At 40.6% G+C, this 25,805-nt stretch overlaps 1 protein-coding gene across 6 annotated transcripts in view; it reads left to right on the forward strand.

Moving 5' to 3' along the window:
• Window positions 1-11,289: 11,289 nt before the first annotated feature.
• Window positions 11,290-25,805, forward strand: part of lpp (LIM domain containing preferred translocation partner in lipoma) — a 169,161-nt gene continuing 154,645 nt past the window's right edge. The window contains exons 1-3 of one of the 6 annotated variants that reach the window (XM_034140864.1): window positions 11,295-11,407; window positions 14,486-14,558; window positions 18,084-18,151. The gene's annotated coding sequence lies outside the window, so the exon portion shown is untranslated. Of the gene's footprint in view, window positions 11,408-14,485; window positions 14,559-15,987; window positions 16,009-16,615; window positions 16,638-18,083; window positions 18,152-25,805 lie in introns of those variants that run through there. The other 5 variants (XM_034140870.1, XM_034140863.1, XM_034140868.1 and 2 more) reach the window with 5 other exon arrangements.

Raw genomic sequence — 25,805 nt, forward strand, 5'->3', positions numbered from 1 at the left:
CTGACCGTCATAAAGCTGTATGGAAATAAAGATCTACCACTTATTACAGTGCAGGGGTAAGCAAGCCAGTGTTTGTGTTCTTTTGGTATAATGTTTGTTGATATAAGACAAAAGAATGCGAAAATACCAATGAATAATACAATATTACATTTCAGTTGTCGGATGCTTTTATCCAAAGCGACTTCCATACACTCAGTTCTGAGGGCAATCCCCACAGGAGCAATCTGGGGTGAAGTGTCTTCAGGAACACAACGACATGCTGACTGCAGGGGGATTGAACCAGTGCACTAGCCCACTGAGCCACAGTCTATGTATATATTGTAGTGTTGGATATATCTAAATTATATATATATATATATATATATATAAGAAAAAGTCAATATGATTTTTTGCATGAAAAAACTATATATTTCCCAAATTAAAAATTGTTTTGCAATATAATTTGTTCATGCACAAACCTTGTAAACTGATAACAATATATGACAAACAATGGTAATATAGAAAATCCTAAATTCGTCACCAGTCTTGACTGTCACATTTCCAAAATATTTATATTCATTTTAACGTTTTTAAATTAAAGATTAAAATGTCATTATTTTCCACATTCATTATCCAGCCAGTTTTGATTGTAAATTGTGCAGGTGTTAAGAAACAGAAAAAGAAAGAAGTCTCACCTTTTTTCTGCTGGAAGGAGTGAGGCATGATGGGATCTGTAGTGGGAAATCAGGAGGAAGTGAATTCAAAGTGCAGTTCAGGAAGCAAAGCGCGGCCTCTTGTGCGGCTCCAAAAGTCTTTCAGTGCTGCCCGTCAACTTTCTACCTGACGGTACGATCCAGAGCACCAAACACAACACGCCTTGAGTCTTATTTTTCTGGCAAGTAGCTAGATGTTCCAGGATGTAGTGTCTGACTGGTGGCAAGCCGTCCCCCCCCCTGAGTGGCAGCTAAAGCTGGAGGGATGGAGCTTCTGTTCAGAGCAGGAGGGCAGCGGGGGAGCTCTGGTGAAGCCTCATGTCTGTCAGTTTTCAGCCGGGACGAGTGGGAGCTTCTGGAAGGCGGCACGGCGGCGGGCTGAAGTGAGTCAAGTGGAGTGAGCACGCTTCATGTTAGTGAACCAGTCCACAGGGCATCCCGCTCTCTGAGCTGATAGGCCGCCTGCACTCTAGCGTTCATTGATTGTAGCGCTCAGTTGCTCCACTTTTTCCACGAATGCTAAAACCGTGGAGCAGGCTCAGTTTTGGAAAAAAAAAAGAGAAGAGATTAAACAGCCTATAAAATAATCCCAGTTTTCCTATGTATAATTCATTTGAATGAAGAGACTAAAATCCCATTAAGCCACAGGAGCACAGACTAGCAGTGCCTTTACCGCGCAGGAACTCTGGAGCTCAGGCCATCTGCCAGATTACACTTTTTCATATACGGCTACAACACATTGTTTTATAAACAGAGCTTTTATACAACAAACATTTCAGTGTCCCGGAGCATTAATCTACCTAAGCTTATCTCAATCCAGGGAACTAGACATTGCTCTTTATAACTTGTTAGTGGAGGGGGGGTTATTACATCACACCAGCTGTCACTTCAACGTGGCACAGCCAATAGGAAGGTCAGCAACGTGGCATGGCAGAGAGAAAATTATGGAGGGAAATCCTGAAAACAGTAAGAAAATATTCAGTGGAGAACTGCTAAATTCAGCAACATTTCAAACCATTTGAGTGGAGCTGTTTGTGATCTTGTTTTCATATTTGGTTGCAAACTCTGATAAAGCACTTTTGTAAGCATAAATCCACAGTGTTCATGTCAAAGCACGAGTATCAGTGGTAATCGCTGTCGACACCTGATGTTGAAGTCAGATTAAATGAACACACATGCTGTCTGTGCAGATAAGCTCACCTCAGCGGGTATGAACTCCCAAAGCTCTGCTATTAACAGCCTTACATGCTGCACAGCTTTACTTATGAATGTTGCCATCATTACAGAAAAAAAAGAGATGAATGCATCAGAAAGTGAAGAAGAACCTAAAAATGAGATACATGCGGGTGTGTGACAGATCTGTACAGTGTGTTCATCGCAGCCATGGGATAATCCATTTGGATGAGTGGACTAATATTCAGCCAATCCTGCTAAAGCCAAATTAGTCCAACACATTTCCATCATATTTCTGAATAAAGCAGCCCCAACAATCCGAGCTCTCGGGATAGTGACGGCAAATGACCGGTGAGCCCTCTGAATCCCTGTGATCCAGGGATAAACTCCTCATGAAGAAGCTTAAACCTCTGAACTGACACACAAATGAGAGCCAACAACAGGTCACAGCGCCTCAGAGGGAAACTGTGAATACTGTCCTACTGTCACCGGAGCCACGGTGAGGCAGGGGGAACCTGGCCCCGAGAGGGATGACAATAAAGACATCAAGTCACCGGAGCACCCCCCCCCCCCCCCCCCCCCCCCCCCCCCCCGCACCCCCCCCCCCCCCCCCCGCTCTGTGGAGCTTATAGGAGGATGGCTTGTGCAGAGCAGCGTAAGAGTGACCTTAATCATCAGAGGGATATTTAGGTTTTATTCTGCACGCCGGTCAACGCTCTGTTTGACTGGCAGGCATAAAAAATTAGAGAGGGGCAAGGTCGGTTTGAAAGTGTAATCCATATCATCCCGTTACAGAGGCTGTGCTGCCGTCGGGCCCCGGGGCCAAACAGCGGCAAGCCGCGCCAAGCACATTTTGATGTTGATAATGATGTCGGATTATGCTGTCATCTGATGTAATTTCGGCCTGGATCAAATTAACAAAACAGGGATCAACAAAATTCTTTAGAAAGGGACCGTTTAGTTTTGTTGCAACCTTCTAGATGCAAAGTGGATTTCATGAAGTTTAAAGCCCAGATAGACTTTAGACATTTCTGCCGTTGGCCTTTCCCTGGTAAATATAAGATTCACAGCATCACTCGCTTTCTAAAGCATGCCTTGCAGTTATTCATATCAGGCTGCAAATAAATAGTCTGGAAGAAAAAACGGTGACCCTGACTGTCTGCGGAGGAATTTACACCTAATTTATTTTCCAAGAAAAACATTGAATGAAACGTAACCCTCAGTGAGTGATGCAGCCTTTAATTTGTGGATTATTAATCAATCATTCTATAAATTGTGTCGACATCACCTGGATTTGAAACCTCCCATATCCACACTGCTGTATTGCATTGGTGCAGTTCCCTGGAACGTTTCCTGGTCCTCTGTGTGTGATAACCTTTGTGAGGCTGTTGGCTGCAGGTCATTATCATGTCAGAAAAGGATCATGCTTGCTAGTCATTTTCACTTACCTGAAATCCTGTAGATCTGTGATCTAGCTGCACTGCGACACTTTGTTGTGCCAACATGTGGCTCCCCGGTATCCATGGCGGCAGCTATCAGCTCTAATAAAGGTCACAAGTGCCAAATCTCATGCTTTGCATTAGCTGCCATTTATAGATTGAAGAGAAAATATAGTTCTGAGAGAGACATACACCAGAGGATCCAAAGTGACAGCTTTGTCATAGACATTCTAGGATTGTCTTTCTTCAGCAAACACATTATTGAATGTCCATACCTGTAAGAACAAATGTTCAAAGGATCAGAAATCAGTGTTCAAAGGAATTGTATGCTCTTGTTTCTCCATTTTTATAAATGTATTCATTCAATACAACTGTGGCTGCCAGGTAGTGCGGTCGTCCTTCCATCGCAAGGTTGTGGGTTCGATCCCAGTCCTTGCAGTCAACATGTCGATGTGTCCTTGACCAAGAAACTGAACCCCGAACTGCTCCCGATGGGCAATGTGTGTGAATGTGTGTGATTGTTAGCTTACTTGAGCATAATATCCCATTGCTCTGTGTGAATGCGGTGTTAATGGGTGAATGTAAACTCTTTGAGGGGTTGTAAAGACTGGATAAAGCGCTATATAAATACAGTCCATTTACAATACAGAATATCCATACACAAGCCTTTCTTAAGAGCACATCAGTTGTGTTTCCATTTAATCGTAATCTTTTAATTGCTAAAAAGAAATGCAAATTAGATGCATTAACTGTTGAGCATTGAAAACCCGCCCTTTAAGGGATCGTTGGGAGATGGAATTTGGCAGACTTAGCTTCATCATCAGATCCACCTACGATGTTCTTCCCACCCCCAAGAACCTAAACTGGATCTGGAGAAGATCCATCATGTCCTCTCTGCCAAACACCGCAGCTCTACAGCATATCCTCACTGGCTGCAAAGACCACCTGTCCAAGACCTCTACACCTGGAGGCACAACAAGTTTCTCTGAAAACTAATGATCATCCTGGAAGGAAGGAGAGCTACCTCCAATGTCCTCTCTCCACCAACATCTGGGTGCTCAAACATCGCCTTTGTTTCAGCGGAACACATCCCAAATCAGTGTTCTGTAAGAGGGGAATCAAACCTCCTGGACTCAGCTCGGGCTAGTGAATGCAGGTTGACCTGGAGCAGAAGCTCACCTTTCCACCGGAGATCACCGCAACCAATCTCAGGCCAGATCTGATCATGAGTTCAACATGACAACACTCCCTGTACTTCATGGAATTTACTGTACCATGGGAAGCTGAAGTTGATGAACCTTACAACAGCAAATGGCTGAAGGACTCAGATATTGTTGCTGAGGCAGGACAACAGGGCTGGAAAATGTGGGTGCTAGTGGTGGAGGTCGGCTGTGGAGGCTTTGTAGCCACATCCACCACCAGCCAACTGAAGTGTCAAGAGGACAGATACCCCCGACAAGATGTCAAGATGTGCAGAGGCTGTCGACTGAAGCAACGACTGGCTGTGGCTGAAAAAGAAGGATCCCAACTGGACTGAAGGTAATCAACAGGAGGGGTAAGAGTGGAGGGGGGGCATCTGGGACGCGAGATGTAGCAGAAGAGCCCTCTGGAGGTGACGTGACCCTTGTCTGTCCTTACCTATCTAGAGCACCACATCCTCACACACTGCGCTGAGAAGCCCCCACTTCCCACTATGCATTTTTTGACAAACTCTTTGTTAGAATGCGTGGAAAAAGGTAGGACCCAAATGCAGACTACAAAAAAAGGTAAAAAGGTCTAGAAACAAAAAGCGAGCTTTATTTTAAAAGCTGATGAACAAAAACATGGCATGAAACACATAGGTAGCACAAGGTAGCAACAACACCAAAACTGACCGTGGCCAACATGGAGGGAGACAGGAAAGACAATGAACCGACATGGAGCACAGGGGAAGACAAGACTAAATACAAAGAGGGGTAATCACAGGACAAGACACAGCTGGGTAAGGGAGGCAGAAACGCAAGGGCAACAGGTGAACACAATCAGACAATCAGACACAGGAGGAAAAACACAGGAAGAGAGACAGGGAGAACAGAATTGCAAAATAAAACCCATTACAAGACAGACAAAACTAAAACCGTGACATAACACTAGGATCATGACACTCTTGCTGGGAGGAAGCTGTACATAATGTTTGAAAACAGAAAAAAAGTCCATTAACACTAAAACAAGCTGCTGTTTCTGCCTCTTCATTTGGAAAGGTCTTTCTTAGCATGTGCTTCCTTTTACATGTACACTTTACATGCTGATTTCTTGTTAATCAAACTGTTGTCTTTCAAAAGAAAAGATCATTTACACTCAAAGCCTTTAAAAAAAGTACATAATGCTTCGGGTTTTGTATAGTATCGTCTCAGATTTTAGCATATTACTTGATTTTACATACTTCCTCTGCAATTCTTTTACTGTAAACTAACAGTGTGTGAATAATTAATGATGTTTGATGCTGGGAGGAAAATATCACATTTTGCAGGCTTTCTAACCAAACACGATAAACAAACGGTGACATCTTGTTAGCGTTCTCCTGCTTATCCTTTAAAGGTGATAACAATCTCTAAGTTACTTCAATATTATTTTGTATTCATTTTTCTAGCCTGTGTGCATGAATTCCTCTTCTGTTTCCCTGATATAAGAACAAACAGACAGCAGTAAGGATCTCCGCGTCCTGAGCAAAGTCCACACCATACACTGAATTCAAAGCCTTAGTTTGGGCGAGAGAAGATGAGCCAGGAGTGGTTTTTAAACGAGTTGATCTTTGACTGTGGCTGTGCAACTCTCTGCTCTGTTCTAGTGCACATTTCATGAACATACACAGGATACCTCTATTCCTCAAGAAGCTAGTCCTGGGATCCACATTTTTTCTTAATACAATAAAATATCTCTTTTTTTTAACAGTGTTGTATCATGGAAGGAAGATGTCGCAAAGGTTTGTGGACCTGGACCAAAGAGGTGTCTTTTGTTGTCCTGGTCATTGTTATACATTTGCATCCTGAAACAGGAGAATGCAGTTGGAGTTGGAGTTTGTCTACGTCCCTATCGTATGTGCATTCATGAGCAGGTATCGGTTTATAGAGATAAATACAAAAATAAATCCTTGTCAGATGAATGCAGATGGGTTATTCTCAGATTGCATGTTGACCAATAATGTACGCCTCTTTTGCTCTTTACATGCATGCAACCAAAGATAGCTCAAACGTGGTTGGTCAATATGGACTGTAAAAGAGAACCAGAAAGCTCTGAAACCAACATCTGGTCCTCTGCCTGAAGATTCTGCGTCCATCGGCACAAACTGCGAGCTTCAAATCTCCAAATCTTCTTACAATGCCTGGTTTAAACAGATTTAACACCGTAGAAATGCTAATTGTTTTTTATTTCAAGAAACATTGTTGACCCCTTGCATCCAATCGGCTTCCTACAGTAAATATCAAAACAGAAACATGAAACCTTTTGAAAGTAACCACTTAAGGTGGGCTAATTTACTAGATTTGGTTTAGAAAGATAAAGTGGTTCATTTTAATATTTGCTTTAATGAAACCATGCTGTCATGATTGCTGTATGTCCAGGCTTTTGGTTGATAACCTCCAGCAGACAGCGTGCTTACTCTCTTGTTAAGAATATTCTTGTTGCTGAGGAACAGAGGCAGCTGGATAATTTCTTTTCTCAGAGATAAGAAAGTTTATCATTTTCATTGAAGAAAAAGTAAAGGCTATGTTTGCCCCAACTAAAAGCAATCTGATTTCAGGATACAACAACTAAATCCTGCTTTAAAAACACTTGAAGCAGCATGAAGCTCACCATACAGATCACTGCTCAAACCTCTGCTGTAGGCAGGGATTGTCTCTGTCTGCCATTTTAATACATATTTACATGCTGAAACACAATAATTAGAATTCATTAGTGTAATCTGAGGTCTACATCTAGATTGGGAGTTGTTTGATTAGTAGCTTTGGGACATTGTTTTTGTACTGAGTCTGCCTCTCTCCTACTTTTGTTTCTCCTTATTTGGCATGACTTTCTGTAATATGGCTGTGCTTGAAGACTAATCTCTGCTATCTCAGCTCTAATTAACAGAGCACACACAGTTGCCACATTTGTTGTTTTTGTGATTTTTTTCTGCTAAGATCTCTGTGTTGTTTTTGTGCAAAGCACCTGAACTTGTCTGCCTGCTGACGATGATTCAAATCATACACCAAAAGGACACTTTCACCTCTCCCCTCGTCATGGCTTCATATGTCAGGATGTAACCTGAAAACTGGGCCTTCTTTGAAACTAAGATCCGCACTAAATAAACAATTGGTTTTCTTATTTGACGTGTAGGTGCAAAAACACGTGCCTTCATGAGGAAGTTCACAGCACGGTGCAGCTGCTGTGTGTCGTGTTTGAGGTTTACCTACTACAGAGGAAGTGTTGTGGGGGAGAAGACAATGTTACAACCTATGGTTACAACCAGCAAAAAAAACAGGATATCCGATGGAACAAATGAAACACTTAGATATGAAAAACGAGGTTGTTTTCTCCGACTCTTCTTAATTGACCGTTTGTAATGAAATGTTAAATAGCCTAAAGTTAGATCCAACATCAAGCGTATCTCCAGAGTGGATTATCTGTTGTGGTGGACCCTGTGAGCACATTTCAGTTCGTATGTTTTGGTAGAGTGAGGATCAAATTGAGAGCCCATCATATCAATGATATGCGTAGCTACTCTGCTAACTGCCGCACTTCAAAGAGCCCTTGATTTCCTCTAGCCGAGCATGTTAATTGGCGCTTGATTGATAACTCGAGTTCACAGGCGATGTCATGTGTCGTCTAAACTGTTCCAGGGTGTCTTTGTGAAATCAGCGGAAGAAGAATCACTGGCGGGCCAATTAAAAAAATGTGCCAGTGTACACATTTGCGAATAAGCTGTCACACATTACAAATTAGATTACCTTTTTGCAGTGTGCCCTGGAACTTGGTAAGCACGGGTAAGACACTAAAATAGCTCAAATCGTTTGGTTTTTTTTATCAGCGTGCTCGATCTGCAAGCGCTGTTTATGCTTTCCTCATGCACAGTAAAAAAAGAATTCACAGCTTGGAGCAAAATGTAATCAGTTGCAGTAAAGGAAGAATTAGCAGGTTAAAGAGAGAAACAAGCTCAGAGTGCTTGCTTTATATATATTTATATATATAGTTTATTTTACATGTGGCATGTAAAAAGAATGACAGTTTTCAATTCTCATAAATGTTTTCATTAAACCCAGTCATAGACACTGGTCATAAATGATATCATTCATCCCAGAGATAGAAGCAACACTATCTGGTTTTATTTGCATGCACACATACATGACACACACAATGCCAGTGTTATGAATGGCAACACTGTGATACAGAAATGTCAATCAGGGGTGAGAAAGCTGTTTTTGTATTTGCATGCAATCACAAGCTCTCATTGTAATTGCCTAGTTTGCATGGCACAGATCACTGAGGCCAGGTGAAGCCCGTATGAAGGTGCTCTGCTGGACATCTGACAGCGTGTCGCATGCATCGAGCATCAGAAGCTTTGACAAAACAGAGGCAACTCAATTCAAGTTATGACTGAGCGCCATCATTATAAACTGGAACAAGTTCAGCGGTTGTTTGAAAAATAGGTATCAGGGGAACATTTCACAGAAAGAAATTGTGAAATGCCTTTAGTTACAAAATATTGATTAAAGATGCTTTCACAGCTTTTCCCCAGCAGAGATCCTGACATGCCATAGCAGGAGAAGCACAGGGCAAGGACATGTTCACAATGCAGTGCTAAGTACAAATAAGAGAGAGTAAGTATGCAGACAACCAAATGCTTGAGTTTGCTTTTTTGATGTGGATGGAAACCATTGTTCCATAAAGAAATGAAATGCTAAAGGAAATGAAGGATCTACTCACAACTGGATTTCAAGTCCCGTTACACAGAAACATGTGGTACAAAAGTCAATGTTGGGTTGATGGTCGGAGAGGTATTCATTCATGTACTCATTTATTTGTAATATGGTGTTAGGTTATAATTATTATTTGCAAGTTTGAAAATGTATTTATTAGCATTACCGAGACAACCCATGATGTGCTTTGTCACTAAACACATTATGTTGTTTCCACATTATGACTTAAAGTAAATAAACAAACCAACGTTAAGAAGCACATGAACATTAAATACTAAAGTATTACTGTCTTGTGGATATGCTTTCCGCCCATATCATCATACTCATATAAATACATTGCACTACACTCACACTGACAAGAAAGATACTAGGTGTGTTTCAAATTTGCAAGGCATGCATGCAAAGAAAGCTTTCAAACCATAAGTAGAGGAAAACACTATGACTCAAACCATTCAAACAAACAAACAAACAAACAAACCAGGGAATAAATGAATCACTTCCTTGTGTTTTGTCTTAGCTTAATTTGCTCTTTGGTCATAGAGGTAGTGCATGTCCTCAAAGTTTACTTAGACTGTGGCACATTAGCCTTCAATGCGTTAACATTTTGTTTTTGTTTTGCTGTGTGATTCTAACATTTAAGACAGAATTACCTTCACTACTGTAAATATATGGCAAGTGATGTTTCAATATTAACTAAGCAGCCAGTAAATTCAGGATTTAGTTAACGAAGGAGTGTCCACTTACTAAAGGTTCCAGAAGATAGACATGCATGACAGTGGATGGTAGTGCTGCAGCATGCAACACATAACAGCAAATGAGTTTGCTGTTCAAATTAAAGCATGTGCTCTGTCAACCCTCACACACTTGCTGAGCAACTCTTGTAGCCAGCACCTTGCATTTCCAACTTCCTTTGTCCAATTATCAAGAAAACAAAAAACAAATCACAAATTCTTAAAACTATTCTTAAACTATCCATGTAATATTATTAATAAAAACCAAACAAATACAGCAAGACACAACAAAAGAATATACTCTGGCTGAAAATAATAGTCTAATTAAAATGAGGTGGAATATTCGTAGTTAAGAGTGTGCCTTCTTCAGGTGGTGTCTTTTCTGGGTTATAATCCAGTTTATTCCATGGAGGTTCCCATGTACAAGGAATATGCTTTGGTGTATTGATGCATAACATAAACATAGTAAGAGATAATGAAAAATTACAATAAAATGTTTTTTAAAAATACTATAAAATGATATACATATATCTGTAGACAAAAAAAGAGAATAAATACGAAATATAATAAATATATAAAAACAATATCAAATGTATTCGAATAAAATACGTAGATTTTTTTTAAAACATCACAAAAACCAACACATGATATTCACAGTATGAACTATTAGAATATGTGATGAACAGATATAGTCCTTTATATTCCATATTTATTTTATTATTTGACTTTCATTAGAATAGAATAGAATAGAATCGGAGGGATGAAACCCTCTTTAATGGTCACACATGCAGAGCACACAGCACACACAGTGACATTTGGCCTCTGCATTTAACCCATCTTCGTACTAGGAGCAGTGGGCAGCTATTGTACAGCGCCCGGGGAGCAATGGGAGTGGGGGGGTTATCCGGTGCCTTGCTCAAGGGCACCACGGTCGGCAGGGCCCAGGAGGTGAACTGGGACCTCTCCAAGTAGCAGTCCACACTCCGTCTGGCAGGTAAGTGTTGATAACATAATTGGGTAAAGTGTAAGTACTTTAAGCTGAAGTTTCTTCTTTTACTGTGTGTGCTCCATACTATTGTATTGCTATTTAATTGGATGCAATTGTGCAGGTGTGGATACTTTGACAATTTATATATTATTTCCTGATATGTTTCAAACAGCACGATTTTACCATCATATGCACTAAGACAGAGTCACAGGGTTTAGCTTCTAAAAAAGCGGACTTCCAGTATAATGTCCCCTGTTGTCGTGTTGTCGGCCCGGTGTAAACACTCTCCCGCCGGCCTGCTGCCTTACATGGGCAAACCTCTCCTCACTGCAGGCGGCTGGAATTTCAGAGCGTGACGTCACTGCCTACAACTCTCCCAGAATTTGGATCAAGAAGTTTCACTTTTTGGGTGGGATTGGAACCTCTGTTATAATATTCCCTAGAAAGCGAGGTAAGCACAACTTTGGAGCACTTTAAACATATGTTTATGCGTCTGTCGGCTGTGAAGTTTAATGTGTGTGTGATAACCCGGTGTAGCTCGTCTTTAATGTGTTCGGCCTTGTGGCTATGATATGCCTTTTTACTGTAGCTTGGACTGGGTTCACAGTGAGGGCGTGGACTCACACGATAGCCTCGGCTTGTACTACTGTTACATGAGGAGACTAGCAAAGTTAACGTGTCGGTTAGCTAGTCCTCAGCCCGGCTCAGCCCGGCTCAGCCCGGTTGAGTTTAAACCCTGTGGAACGGGACTCAGGCGACTCTGTTGGGTCTGTTCTCAGCCCTCTGCCGCTGAGCAATGCGGAAGACTGCCTGTCAGTGCAGAAACACGAGAGCAGAAATATGTCGCTGATATTTCACTTCAGCAGGCTCATAAGCATCCATTCACCAAGTGTCCCATTACAGGAATAACAGTTAGCTCCCTGAGTGTTTGCTAGTTTTAGCTTCGTCGTTAAACAAAATAATATTTGCGGACTTGTTTACGGCAGCACAGATTCGCCACGTTGTTAACGTAGTTTTTATGACGCTCTCTATCATTAACTTGGAGAATACTGTTGTTTCTGTAAAGTTGTTGGGACTTCTGTATCCATTCGACTTACATTATAATTCATTGCACACACGTATACGTTTGTTCAGGCCCATAAAGGACTAATTTACAGTGAAGGCCTTAGAATACTTTTAACCCTGGTCTGTATGAAAAGACAAGCCAGGAAAACATAATTGGCATGAAGTGACATTAACATGTCCACACAGTTCAGGCCTGGCCCCATGTCAAGTCTTCTTTTACTTCTCAAGACCCTGGTCAGATACTCTCTGCTGGCCCCTTGACAATGCAACATGTTACCTCAGACAGTTCTGGATTAAGTGACTGCACTTAAGATAAGTGTAATTTTATCCATTCGACTGTCTCAGCCTGTTGATAACATCATCTGGGAATTTTCTTAAGGACAAAGTCTACATTTTAAATGAAACCCCATTCATTAGGTGTGTATAGTATTGTGTATAAGTATGGAATGTAACTATCATGCCGCAGTATTGTGACGGTTTTTTGTGCATGTCTCCTCTAAAGCTTTACAAGGGTCATACACACACAGATGAGTACTGAAAACCTCCCTATTGTAGCTTTAACGTTGTCAATGTCAATATATGAAAATCTCTGTCTAGACTACAGGTATTGTTCTGCCATAAAATATCACTAGTGTGAAAAATAAGTCTCACTGTCTTGGTTGAAAGACTGAATTCATACTTTGACTTAGATGTTGAATTTCAAATCAATAACACTAAGGTCCCATAAGAGTGCTGTCATCAAACCGAATACATCTGCGTCGCTCCGACACATTTCTGACTCGGGCAACATTAAACGGAACTGTCTCTAAAATCTCTGGTTAAAAAGAACTCGTTTGACAGCGTTGATGATGTTAAAGTTAAAAGATGAGTGCATCAACTGCCTTTGAGCCGGGGCCCCCCTGGTAGGTTTAGTCAAGACATTCAACTGTTTGTGTTACTTTAATGAGGATGTGCTTTTTTGGAAGGAACAGCAGTTTCACCAGACTCAAATTGAAGAGTAGAGCGAAATGAGAAAACGGTGGTCTTTCAGAAAGTGTTACCATAACCCGAAGCTAGTGTTCCCTATAAGCTTGGTAAATATGGTTTATTGGTACCAAAAATGAAGACAAGACGCACTGCTTCTGCATCTGCAGATACCTGACAGTCTTTGCTACAGGGTCCTTTAACATCACTAACTACTGTTCTGAAGGTTTTTCCAGAATCCTCAGAGACTCCTCCGGTCATCTGGATGAAATCATATTCCATCTTGGTATCATAAAATATTCTAACCTGTTTCCCCAATTGCACCCCAAAATAAAAAAAAAACACTAGTTTTCCCAAATTGATCTTGTACATTCTGTGACTTTATCACAGTATAGTAGGTATAGTTTTTTCTCCTGAAATTATTCAACAACAGCCCTATGTTGTATACATGTGTTAAGTCAAAATGAAGTTAGTTATTGACAGTGTAAGATCTCTTGACCGCATAAAACAATAATGTTTTATAATTTTGTAAAGAATAAACCTCCACTAAAATATGCATTGACCATAGAAAAAAGACTAAAAACAAAAGCAGACAATGACACCAGACTTCAGAGACAACATAGGAGTGTGGACATGTCGGGGCCTGCTGGGCTCTCAGGTTAGGGTGTGACATGTGGCAGGCTCGTTAGCAACTCATACCTTTTCCTTTTACATGAATCTATGTTGATTTAAAAAAAAGTCACGATACCTGCATAATAATAATAATAATAATAATAATAATAATAATAATAATAATAATAAATACAATTAAAACTAAATTCAAAGTGTAGATGGGTGTTTTCCTGCAGAGTATATTTGTAATACTCTAAAGGAAGCTTCATGTGTGGTTGCTGGTACTTTCACGGAGGAGCTGTGCACAGTGCTCAGGACTGCAAGCAGGTTACTTGATTGACACCTCCCTCACTCTACTCTTTGATTTACCTATATGAGTGGGACAACACCCATGACATTTTTTAAAAATATTTTTGTACTTTATTGTAACGGTAACATTCAAAAAATAAAATATATAGAAATGCAAAGAACAGAAGAGGAAACAACGTGTCACGGAATTCAGTTATGACATTTAAAAAAAAAAAACACTTGTTTAAGGGATTGAAATAATCTTTTTATAAAAACAATTGTTTCTATTTGTTTAGAACACAGATATCACTTGAATATTTAATATTCACTTTAAACCTTTTCAGAACCTTTTCATGTTGCTTTGTACTTTTCCTGATAGAGATACCCTTTATAATGAATATTATTTGAGTTTAGTCTGTTCACTAAACAACAAGCAGTGTTTCCCCTGAACTGTATCTCTGCAGTGACAAATGACTCCTACAGGCTGTGACAGCTGACTCATATTTAAATGGAAAACGTACTTAGGTTCATGCAGGATTTATAGGAGTTATATAATCTATTTGAGTAATACAGATTCGTCACTATTTCTCAATGTCAACAGATTTCAACACACAGTGAAGGGCATCACTTCATCAGCCTTCCAGGATTTCCGTTACATCCAGAGAAGAGAAAAGGTGAGATAGCTTTTGTGCTTCCATGTTGTGTTTGGAGAGTCATGCGTTGTAGTTTGAGGAGATGAAAATATGGATATGGCAAGTCCGGGTCAAATCCCTCTCAAAACGATCACACATTTGCTACAGTACCAAAGAGGCAGCACATGGAAGCTTCAAAAGTGTGCATGAGCGTCCAGTAAAGACATGGCATGTGATGTCATCAAGCTTCTCTGTAAGCTGTTTAGCTAAGTTTATTGCATTTAATATGGTTTAGCTCATTGTAAGGAGCACATTTCAATTCAAGATTCAAAGATGTATTGTCATATACACAACTACAGTGTAGTTATGGAGTGAATGAAAAACTTAGGTCACAGGTTCCTCAACAGTGCAACAGTGCAATTACAATAAAACAATAATAATGTTATGACACCTCTGTTATTCAAGGTGTTTTTAAGGTTCTTGCATTGCCATGTGACCCTGTTTTGCTGCCTCTTCTAATACACTTCAAAACTTTTCCAGAATTTTTGCAAATCACTCTTCTACCACAAATCACCTTTACATGTAGTAGTTAACTTAATTTCTTTGGGTTCCCCACTGAGTTGTCACTGCTACATGAGATTTGTACACGTTTTAGGACTTAAGGAATTTGGGAAAGTCATTTGGAATTGTGCTCTTTACCCACAAAAATAATTGCAAAGACTTTATGAACATACAGTATAAAGATGTCAGTTGTGTGAACGCAGTCCTTTAAGATACTAGTTTGAGAAAAGGAGCATTCTCCAGCCAAGTCGCCCTTGAAAAGTGTTCCAGTGCAGGCAGGGAGGTGTAATGTGCTCTCTAAGCAGCTGTTAATATGATCGTGATCTGGGCTGACCCACAGAGCGCATGGGGAGTAATCAGACTTTAATTATACCTTCTTAATTACTTGAACACAATCCGTGTGACAGGACAGCTTTTCACAGTAAATGGGCTATCTTTGCCTTCTAATCGGGCCCTGGTCGCCTGATTAACAACAAAGTCACTTATGTCTATATTTCCATACATTTTTTGAATTGGCTAACTTGACTTCTCTACATTTTTTATAGTTATTCTTTTAAAAATGGAGCTTGTTGGGCAGGCTCAGTGTTGCCCATCTTAGGTCACGGAACACAAAGTGATGGTGAAATGTTCTCTACAATCATCTGTATTATTGCTAGTGAAAGGTATGCACCACAGAACTGGCTCTGCGGAGTGACTCTGGCTCACAGAGTATGGCATTCCAAGTTAAAAGCAAACCAAACTGATATTGCCCTCCAATACTGTCTTCATTTTTTCTCCATATTTGGAAATGTTTACCTCCTCCATGATGGTTGACAGAGGTTGGGAGAGGGAATGTGAGTCATTTCAGCTGCACAAGGCTTGAAGGGCTGAGAGGAGACTTCCTTTAGTGAAGCTAACACTTTTCTCTGCTTCAATAATCTAAAGAAACTCTGTGAGTATCATACTATGCTTCATTCTTGTTTTAATAGTTTTGTTTGTTTGTAGCATGTCTTTTTTCAGTGAGAGAATGCAGCTTATTACTGTAAAAAATGGCATTCATAACATAATGTATGGTTTTCCATTGTCCAAAGCTGTGTGTATAGGCTGCTTGTGGGGAACTTGTGTCAGTAGTTGTCCTGTTTGACAGATCAGGAAATGCTATTGCTGTGTCATTGCAGACACAATACAGACACATTATGTTCCTGTGCATCTCTGCAAGGAAGAGGAAGTCACTTATATTGACTGTTTGACAGATATCTTTTAAATACAACGTCACACTTACTCTGTACTGCACAGCAATATGAGCAGGTCAGAGCTGAAGATGAAAGCACACAGATGTGTTGTGTCTGGACACACTGAATACACATTGTAGGATAGAAATAGTGAAATAGCTCAGAAGGCTTTCCTGCAGATGTGTGTGTGTTTGAGAGTTGGGGGCAGCTCGGGTCGTTGAAGAATCCTGGTTTTGCAAACATCCACTCGGACTGATATCTACACCTCAACAGGTCTGACCTTCCTCCTGGCTCTTACTTTCACACTTCAAACGTTTAGTGGCAGGCGTGGCAGTAGGTGAGGGAAAAGGTAAATGATTTGACTTAGCTCTAAGGGCTGGGGCTGCTCACTTCACTGTGATTATCCTTTACTTGTATCTCTAAATGATGCTGGGAATGTAGCCTTGGGGCTGAACACTGGTACAGTGTAAGTCAATGTTCTTTTTTCCCCATATTGTTTTATTGGATTCTGGATTGTATATGCTTGCACAGTCATTACTGAATAATATATGTTTATGAAATTGTAGGTAAAGCATTTTTTCCTTACAATTTTCATATGGCTGAACTTGGAGCTGCTATTGTGCTGTATTTACATTCCTTTTCATATTGGAAATACAGGTCTTCAGGACCGTCCACTAATGCCAATATGTACTTGAAACATGCATCAACACCAAGCTTACCCTGCAACGACTGATGAACATGTTCAAAGTAACTACAACCACATTATCTGTGGTTTTACGTCTGAACCAGTTCACTTTTGGATGGAAGGGTATTCATTTCCCCTTGATTGTAAAAACAATGACCTTTACTTTCTGTCTAGTGCCATCTTCAGGTAAACATTTCGGTCTATCCAGTTGGGTTATGACCAAGTATCTGCAAAACGTCCTATCTTTTTTGGTATTCGTTAGATTTGAGGTGAAACTATATAACATTTTCACAATCAGAATCAGAATCAAGGTTATTGCCAGGTAGGAATTAGCTTTGGTATCTGGTAGTGCAAACATAAACAAGTTGCAAAGTAGTTAGAAATAAATATATAAGGATAATAAGTATTTACACCAAATACAAAAAGCTAAAACAAAAACACTTTGCAATGGAAGAATGGGCCGACATCCCTCAAGAGACCTGTGCCAACCTAGTAAAGAACTACTCTAAGAGGTTGTTGTCAGTTGTGGCTCAGAAAGGGTGCACTATTGACTATTAATGGCCTAGGGGCTAATATTTTTGACCAACCCATTTTTCACTATATTTGATATAAAGCAAGCCTAAAAACTTATTTTATTTTCCAAAATGTACCAAAAGCTACTAAATAGCACTGGTGAATGTTTGATTATATTAAGTTTTATCAATGCTGGAAACATTGGGAAGAATTTTATGAAAATGTTCCATAACTCCTGGGGGGCTAATCATTTAGGCCTCAACTGTATGTAACAATGGGGGGGCTGTGGCTCAGGGTTGGAGCGGTGGTTTGATCCCCAGCCCCTGCAGAATAAGAAGAATAAGACATACTTTATTACATTTCTTTCTCAATTGTGTTGTGTTTACACACATTTCACACACAGGGAGGATATACATGCACAAACGCAACCACATGCAGACAGGCAGAGCAGAGAGGCTGCCAGTTAGCCGGCGCCAGGGAGCAGTTTCGTTGTTAGGTGACTTGCTCAAGGGCACCTCGACAGTGGTCCAGGCGGTGAACTGGCACCTCTCCAGCTACCAGCTAACACTCCGTATTTTTGTTTGTTTGTCTGATCAGGACGCGAAGCCGCGACACTTCGGTTTACAGACTGAGCCACTGCTGCCACACCTTGGAAGTTTTTTTGGGTAAGATACTGAACCCCATTTCTCTAGATGGCCAAAAGTGTGTGTGTTAGGCCCCGGCTCCACGGGAACGCATACGGCAAAACGCATCGGAGTAACGCAAACGCAAACGCAAAAAAGCTTCTGCCCACACGCAATATACACCGGATTGTGTCAAGCTCCACGAGACGGCTCCGTTTACATCCAACCGCTGGAAAAGCTGCAGTACATATGCCGAGCCTGTACGTGGCGCTGTAACTTCCTCCACCAAAGCAGCAACTTCCTCCACAAAAGCAGCGAAGAAGAATGGTTGTCATGGCTGCACTTCTGTTTATTCTCCTTGGTGGGGGTCGACGGAACCGGGCAGAGTTTTTCGCCGGTCAACGTGTGTTATAATTTTGTCCGGAAGATTTAAACTTTCAAAGTGCCGGTCAAAGGTCTTCATTGTTATTTATTGAGCTTTAAAACAAATGAATAACGACGATATAATGATATATAATAATAATAATAAAATACACGGAGCCTCTCTTTTTCCTCTCTTCTCACAGCGTCAGTGTCTGTCTCATGCAGCAGCTGATCCAGTAATGATGACTCGACAGTAAAAATAAACATATTTATAACTAGTTTAGGTAGTTTGAGAGGTCATTAAAATAGCTAAGGGTGATGATCTGACTTGAAGTGTGTGACTTGCTCCCGCTGCATCACAGCCGGAGGAGCTGCGTGTCTCCGTCCTGTCAGATTAGACTTCACTCGCGTTTATGTCCATATCGAGATAAAGATAAATAATCTGAATTCAGTGTGCAGTTTACTTTTGCGGGGGTGAGCAGCAGAGGTGGGGAGAGGCAGGGCTATTGCGTCGTCATTATCAGAAACGGATGACCGTATAGGCGACCACACGGCCCCGTTGGACCCCCCAGAGTGCTCCGTTCCCAGATCTATCCACCTTTGGACCCGTTGTCGTTTGCAGGGTCTGTTTCTAAGTTTCCGTTACGGCGTCGTCGAGCTTAAAGGGCTATACGCATGAGAAATATGCGGAAACAACCCGTTTTCGTTCCCGTGGAGCCTAGGCCTTAGTCTCTCTTGTAGGCAGCCTCTGTATGAATGGGTGAATGCTGACTCAAAGCACTTCATTCAACATTTTACTATAACAAAAACACCATCAACAAGAGTGTTTTGAGATATTTCAGTGGCTCTACTGGTTTAAGAAGCAGTGACAGACGCTGGTCGCTGGTTACATCACTCTCTGACCATAGCTTTTAAAACGACTTAATCTGCTCTCACTGCACTTAATTTCAAGATGTTTGCATCCCCAGATTGGGAGAGATTTGATGTTTTCAAGACAAGTTTTCTTAATGAATCTCGTCAACAAATCAAGGCATGATTAACAAGAGCAATTACAGCGGGGAGCTGGAGAACCACGCTAAAGTGGAGGAGATTATCTCTCTTATTAAGGGTTTGATTACTTTCTGTTTTTGTGTTTAACTCTAGATTACTCTTGAACTAATGAGGCCTTCTAAACAGCTACTTTCATCCATGCTGTTGAGAGTTTTAGAGGGCAGATTGGATACTTTAGAATGAAACACTTGCAGAATGGTTTTAAATATGTAATACTGTCTGGTAGCATATTTGGCAACAATGACAGCTTCATGTACTCTTTTATATGTCAGTGTCTGCTCGATAGTTCTCGATTTGGGATTGACTCCCAATCTAAGTTTGTTCCTCTTTTGTAGTCGGCATTGATAGTGATGACAAAACAACCGCTCCCGACACATTATTGGATGTCTTTGACTCGGTTCCTCTTGTTAATGCTGACCTGGCTGTGTGCCGGTGGACAGAGTTTGAATATCTCACCTCTGTTCCAATACTAAATGAATCTCCACACACACCGCATGATGTCATGACCTCCTTTACCTTATGTCTGAAGAATTCACTTTTGATTGCATCAGATGAAAAGATTCCTTAATGACATGCTGTATTGCTGTCAGTGAACTCTGTAGTCTGTTTGTTCCATCAGCCTGTAGCCATTTGTTAAGGGAAGATCTCTCAATAAGCTTGATGTTATTCATTCAAATATGGTATTTATGAAAAATAAATAGTACTACAGTTTCAGAGCACTTGTATGGACAATTATGAATGTGTTTTAAGGTGCATTCAAATGAATGCCCCTTAAATAAAGTCCGAGATTTTTCATATTTTTTATAATTAAAGAAACAAATGAAGTAGGCTTTGTCCAGTTGAAGAAGCTTTTTATAAAAACAATATCATATATCCATCCCTTTGGCATGTTTGACTTCTGTACGGCAATGTCCAACATAAGTGATGAGCAGAGAGACGTGTGTATGTGTATGATGAGCAGAGAGACGTATGCATGTGTTTGATGAGCAGAGAGACGTGTGTATGATGAGCAGAGAGACGTGTGTATGATGAGCAGAGAGACGTATGTATGTGTATGATGAGCAGAGAGACGTATGTATGTGTATGATGAGCAGAGAGACGTGTGTATGATGAGCAGAGAGACGTATGCATGTGTTTGATGAGCAGAGAGACGTATGCATGTGTTTGATGAGCAGAGAGACGTATGTATGTGTTTGATGAGCAGAGAGACGTATGTATGTGTATGATGAGCAGAGAGACGTATGCATGTGTTTGATGAGCAGAGAGACGTGTGTATGATGAGCAGAGAGACGTGTGTATGTGTTTGATGAGCAGAGAGACGTATGTATGTGTTTGATGAGCAGAGAGACGTATGCATGTGTTTGATGAGCAGAGAGACGTGTGTATGATGAGCAGAGAGACGTGTGTATGATGAGCAGAGAGACGTATGTATGTGTTTGATGAGCAGAGAGACGTGTGTATGTGTTTGATGAGCAGAGAGACGTATGTATGTGTATGATGAGCAGAGAGACGTATGTATGTGTTTGATGAGCAGAGAGACGTGTGTATGTGTATGATGAGCAGAGAGACATGTGTATGATGAGCAGAGAGACATATGTATGTGTATGATGAGCAGAGAGACGTGTGTATGTGTATGATGAGCAGAGAGACGTGTGTATGTGTATGATGAGCAGAGAGACGTGTGTATGATGAGCAGAGAGACGTATGCATGTGTTTGATGAGCAGAGAGACGTATGCATGTGTTTGATGAGCAGAGAGACGTATGTATGTGTATGATGAGCAGAGAGACGTATGCATGTGTTTGATGAGCAGAGAGACGTGTGTATGATGAGCAGAGAGACGTGTGTATGTGTTTGATGAGCAGAGAGACGTATGTATGTGTTTGATGAGCAGAGAGACGTATGCATGTGTTTGATGAGCAGAGAGACGTGTGTATGATGAGCAGAGAGACGTGTGTATGATGAGCAGAGAGACGTATGTATGTGTATGATGAGCAGAGAGACGTGTGTATGTGTATGATGAGCAGAGAGACGTGTGTATGATGAGCAGAGAGACGTATGCATGTGTTTGATGAGCAGAGAGACGTATGCATGTGTTTGATGAGCAGAGAGACGTATGCATGTGTTTGATGAGCAGAGAGACGTATGTATGTGTATGATGAGCAGAGAGACGTATGTATGTGTTTGATGAGCAGAGAGACGTGTGTATGATGAGCAGAGAGACATGTGTATGATGAGCAGAGAGACATATGTATGTGTATGATGAGCAGAGAGACGTGTGTATGTGTATGATGAGCAGAGAGACGTGTGTATGATGAGCAGAGAGACGTGTGTATGTGTATGATGAGCAGAGAGACGTGTGTATGATGAGCAGAGAGACGTGTGTATGATGAGCAGAGAGACGTGTGTATGTGTTTGATGAGCAGAGAGACGTGTGTATGTGTATGATGAGCAGAGAGACGTGTGTATGTGTATGATGAGCAGAGAGACGTGTGTATGATGAGCAGAGAGACGTGTGTATGATGAGCAGAGAGACGTGTGTATGTGTTTGATGAGCAGAGAGACGTGTGTATGTGTATGATGAGCAGAGAGACGTGTGTATGATGAGCAGAGAGACGTGTGTATGTGTATGATGAGCAGAGAGACGTGTGTATGTGTATGATGAGCAGAGAGACGTATGTGTATGATGAGCAGAGAGACGTATGTGTATGATGAGCAGAGAGACGTATGTGTTTGATGAGCAGAGAGACGTGTGTATGTGTATGATGAGCAGAGAGACATGTGTATGATGAGCAGAGAGACATATGTATGTGTATGATGAGCAGAGAGACGTATGTGTATGATGAGCAGAGAGACGTATGTGTATGATGAGCAGAGAGACGTATGTGTATGGTGAGCAGAGAGACGTGTGTATGTGTATGATGAGCAGAGAGACGTATGTATGTGTTTGATGAGCAGAGAGACGTATGTATGTGTATGATGAGCAGAGAGACGTGTGTATGATGAGCAGAGAGACGTATGTATGTGTTTGATGAGCAGAGAGACGTATGTATGTGTTTGATGAGCAGAGAGACGTATGTGTATGGTGAGCAGAGAGACGTATGTGTATGATGAGCAGAGAGACGTGTGTATGTGTATGATGAGCAGAGAGACTTATGTGTATGATGAGCAGAGAGACGTGTGTATGTGTATGATGAGCAGAGAGACGTATGTATGTGTATGATGAGCAGAGAGACGTATGTATGTGTATGATGAGCAGAGAGACGTATGTATGTGTATGATGAGCAGAGAAGCTGAACGGGAAATCTCTAAAGGAGTTTTCATCTTCTGAAACTTTGGCGTATATATTTGTGGGTATTGTTCTACTTTAGTAGCCGATGTAGCGTCATTGAATTTAACAGCAAATGAAGGTTTAGTTTATGATTCTTGCATGTTATTCTCTTTCTATCCACTATATCTCCCAGAATTCCCATCTTCAGTCCTAATATTTATATTAATAATAGTTACGTTTCTGATAAGATCAATTGGGCGTAAACTATGGCCAAGAAACCAATTCCAGAACTTTTGAGCTGAAATGATGGTAAGGGTCCAGCACCGAGTGTTGACACCCCCCAGGGCCCATCATTGTTTACATTCAGTTTGTTGTCTGTTCATCAACATTTACCAGTAAACAACAGTAGTAACAATGTGAAAATGACAGTGATAGTGTGACTAAAGTGACATGTACTGTCCCCTATCATCTAGGACCAGATATCCACTAACTGATGAATCTCAGATTAGGCAGAAGCTGGAGGCTAAGGGGACACTTGACACGATGTGTGTGATGCACTTGCTCGGCATGCAGTGACAGCTGCCAGCCTCTAAAGACGCTCAAATGACTGAAGCATGTTGTTGGCAACATAGAGCCATATGCCAAACATATTCACTCCAAACCACATCAACAGATTAGAATGACAACAGGAGGCATGATGTTAGTGTACAACTGTTAGTGTTACAACACAAAACAATTGCTGTTTTTTCAAAAAGCAATGAACAGGGTCACTAACTATGAGCAACATTGTACAAAACTTGATGTTTAAAGCTTCTTTAAATGAATTGAAACACAATCTCTTTATACATAGTTTTCTTATGCCAACATTGGTAGATATCAAAGTCATTTTTATTATCAGTATTTATTGTTGACCAAAAGAAGGAAAGGCTTGAGACATTCCTGACAGTTAATCAGGTGAAGTGTTTCGTTAAACCTCATGTTTCAAGATAGCACTTTTAGGTAGCTGATCATGGAGGATTTAAAAGCTTTGTGCTAGTGTTTGAGATGTTAGGGTTGTGCTTAATTGAGTAGAAAGAGTTCTGACTTTGTGCTACATCAGGCACAGCACCATTTTGTTCTTATTGTGTCTGTGTACCTGCAAGTGATAGCAGCAGAATTGTGCCTGTATCACTCTTTGAAGATCTGTAGTAACAGGGCTGCAGTTATCAGTTGGCTGGCACACTGTACACAGGCATATTTCACGTGGCTCACTAGCAGGATTAATTGCCAACAAGTCCCCTGTGGTCTGTGAATGCAATTACCTACTGACCCAAATCATCCTCTTGGCTGGAAGTCAGTGCCTCTGTTCTGGCACACAGGGACGTCACTCAGCCTCACAATCACCTGTCCGTGCATGCTAACACAAGGGCACTTTAGGATTGATTGTGTTTCAGGAATTTTACCTCTAGATCATATCTTTTGAAATGAGGCTTTCCTCACCTGGGCTGTTCATTTAAATTAAAGCTGTGCTGTCTAGAAAGAAGGCGTAAACAGAAACACTTTAAGTCTTACTTTCATAATGTAATTTTAAAAGAAATGTAAGGATTAGAATTGATTGAAAACATGTAATTTTTTAGTGTTCTCAACTTAAAAGCTGTGATAACTTGGGCTGCCGCTCTATATTTTTAAGCTTTTTTCTTGCTCAATGACTATTTTACAAGAGTGCAATAGCACATCTCTGGTCAAAACAACCAGAAATCCATCTGAAAACTTTTAAACTTGACCATTGAAATACATTTTGAAAACACCAAAAGCTCTCTGATTCTAGCTTTACAAATGTGTTGATTCACAGGTTTCTTTAAATTACGGTTCAGAGTTGTTTTGTCAGGCAATACAAGCTTTTTCATTATGTTACCATGGAAATGTACCTTTGCTTTTTTGTATTAACCGTAACAACTTTACCAATTTACCATTTCACTCTGACTGGCAATAGGTTTCATTTTTCACAATAATGTTGTAATTGTAATGAATAGAGCTAACATAGTAGTGTTGACAGGTGATGTTGTGGAACATGAATGATTGATCTTTCATGTGATTTAGTGGGAATGCTGATACAGCATTCCCACTATATGTTATTCTACGAACAAAATTATTATTATTATTCCGCCGGAACTTTGCACCTCTTCTCCTCCTGCATTCAACATCGCAGAAACTCCGTTCAAACATCAAAACGTTCAGCTCGGTCGGGAATCAATGGCTATAATTTGGATTATTCATAACTTTCATAATTCCAGAGATACATCCCATAATTCATCACATTTTTAACCATTGAAGTCAATGGAGAAAATCTTCAGACTTGAACAATCTTCATGCGACTTCAACTGCTAACTGTTCATTCATACTTTCACTCAGAAACCTCATTCCAACTTTAAAATGTTACACATCTTTCTGACATTATTCGTGTAACACAACTTTTAAATCTGATTCTTACTTTTAGAGATATTAAACATTGTTCAGACCTTGGTAAAGAGGCTTTCTTCAGATTTTAACATTAACTAGAGTGCGTGATGTCACAGCTAGAGGGTAGGAAATCTTGAAATTTGCCTTCATATTTTTTTTTAAAACTGCCATAATTCCCAAACCCTACATTCCTGAGACATAATCTTTCATGACAAACGTAGGAAAACATCTCGTAGCTTGAAAAATGACAAATAATTAAGCAAAAATAATTAAACAAAATGCCTCTTGAGGGCATGAAGTGACAAAAAACGTTCAACATGTCTCCATTAAAACCCATTGTAATTTCAGGCTGATATTTCCTCACAGCAGCAGCCGCACACCTTTAGTTAAACTGCCAAAAAGGCCACATTATTAACCCGAAAGTACACAAAAATGACACCTCAGATACTCAACTTCCTTGACATGCTTCACGTTTTGAAATTTCACAGATATCTGTTATGGTTCTTCCACAAAACGTTCACATGTAAGAGGTTTATCTCTCATTCAGAACAATGCAAACCTTTGATCTCTACAG

Source organism: Trematomus bernacchii, unplaced genomic scaffold (assembly GCF_902827165.1).
Source record: "Trematomus bernacchii unplaced genomic scaffold, fTreBer1.1, whole genome shotgun sequence".
NCBI lineage: Eukaryota > Metazoa > Chordata > Actinopteri > Perciformes > Nototheniidae > Trematomus > Trematomus bernacchii.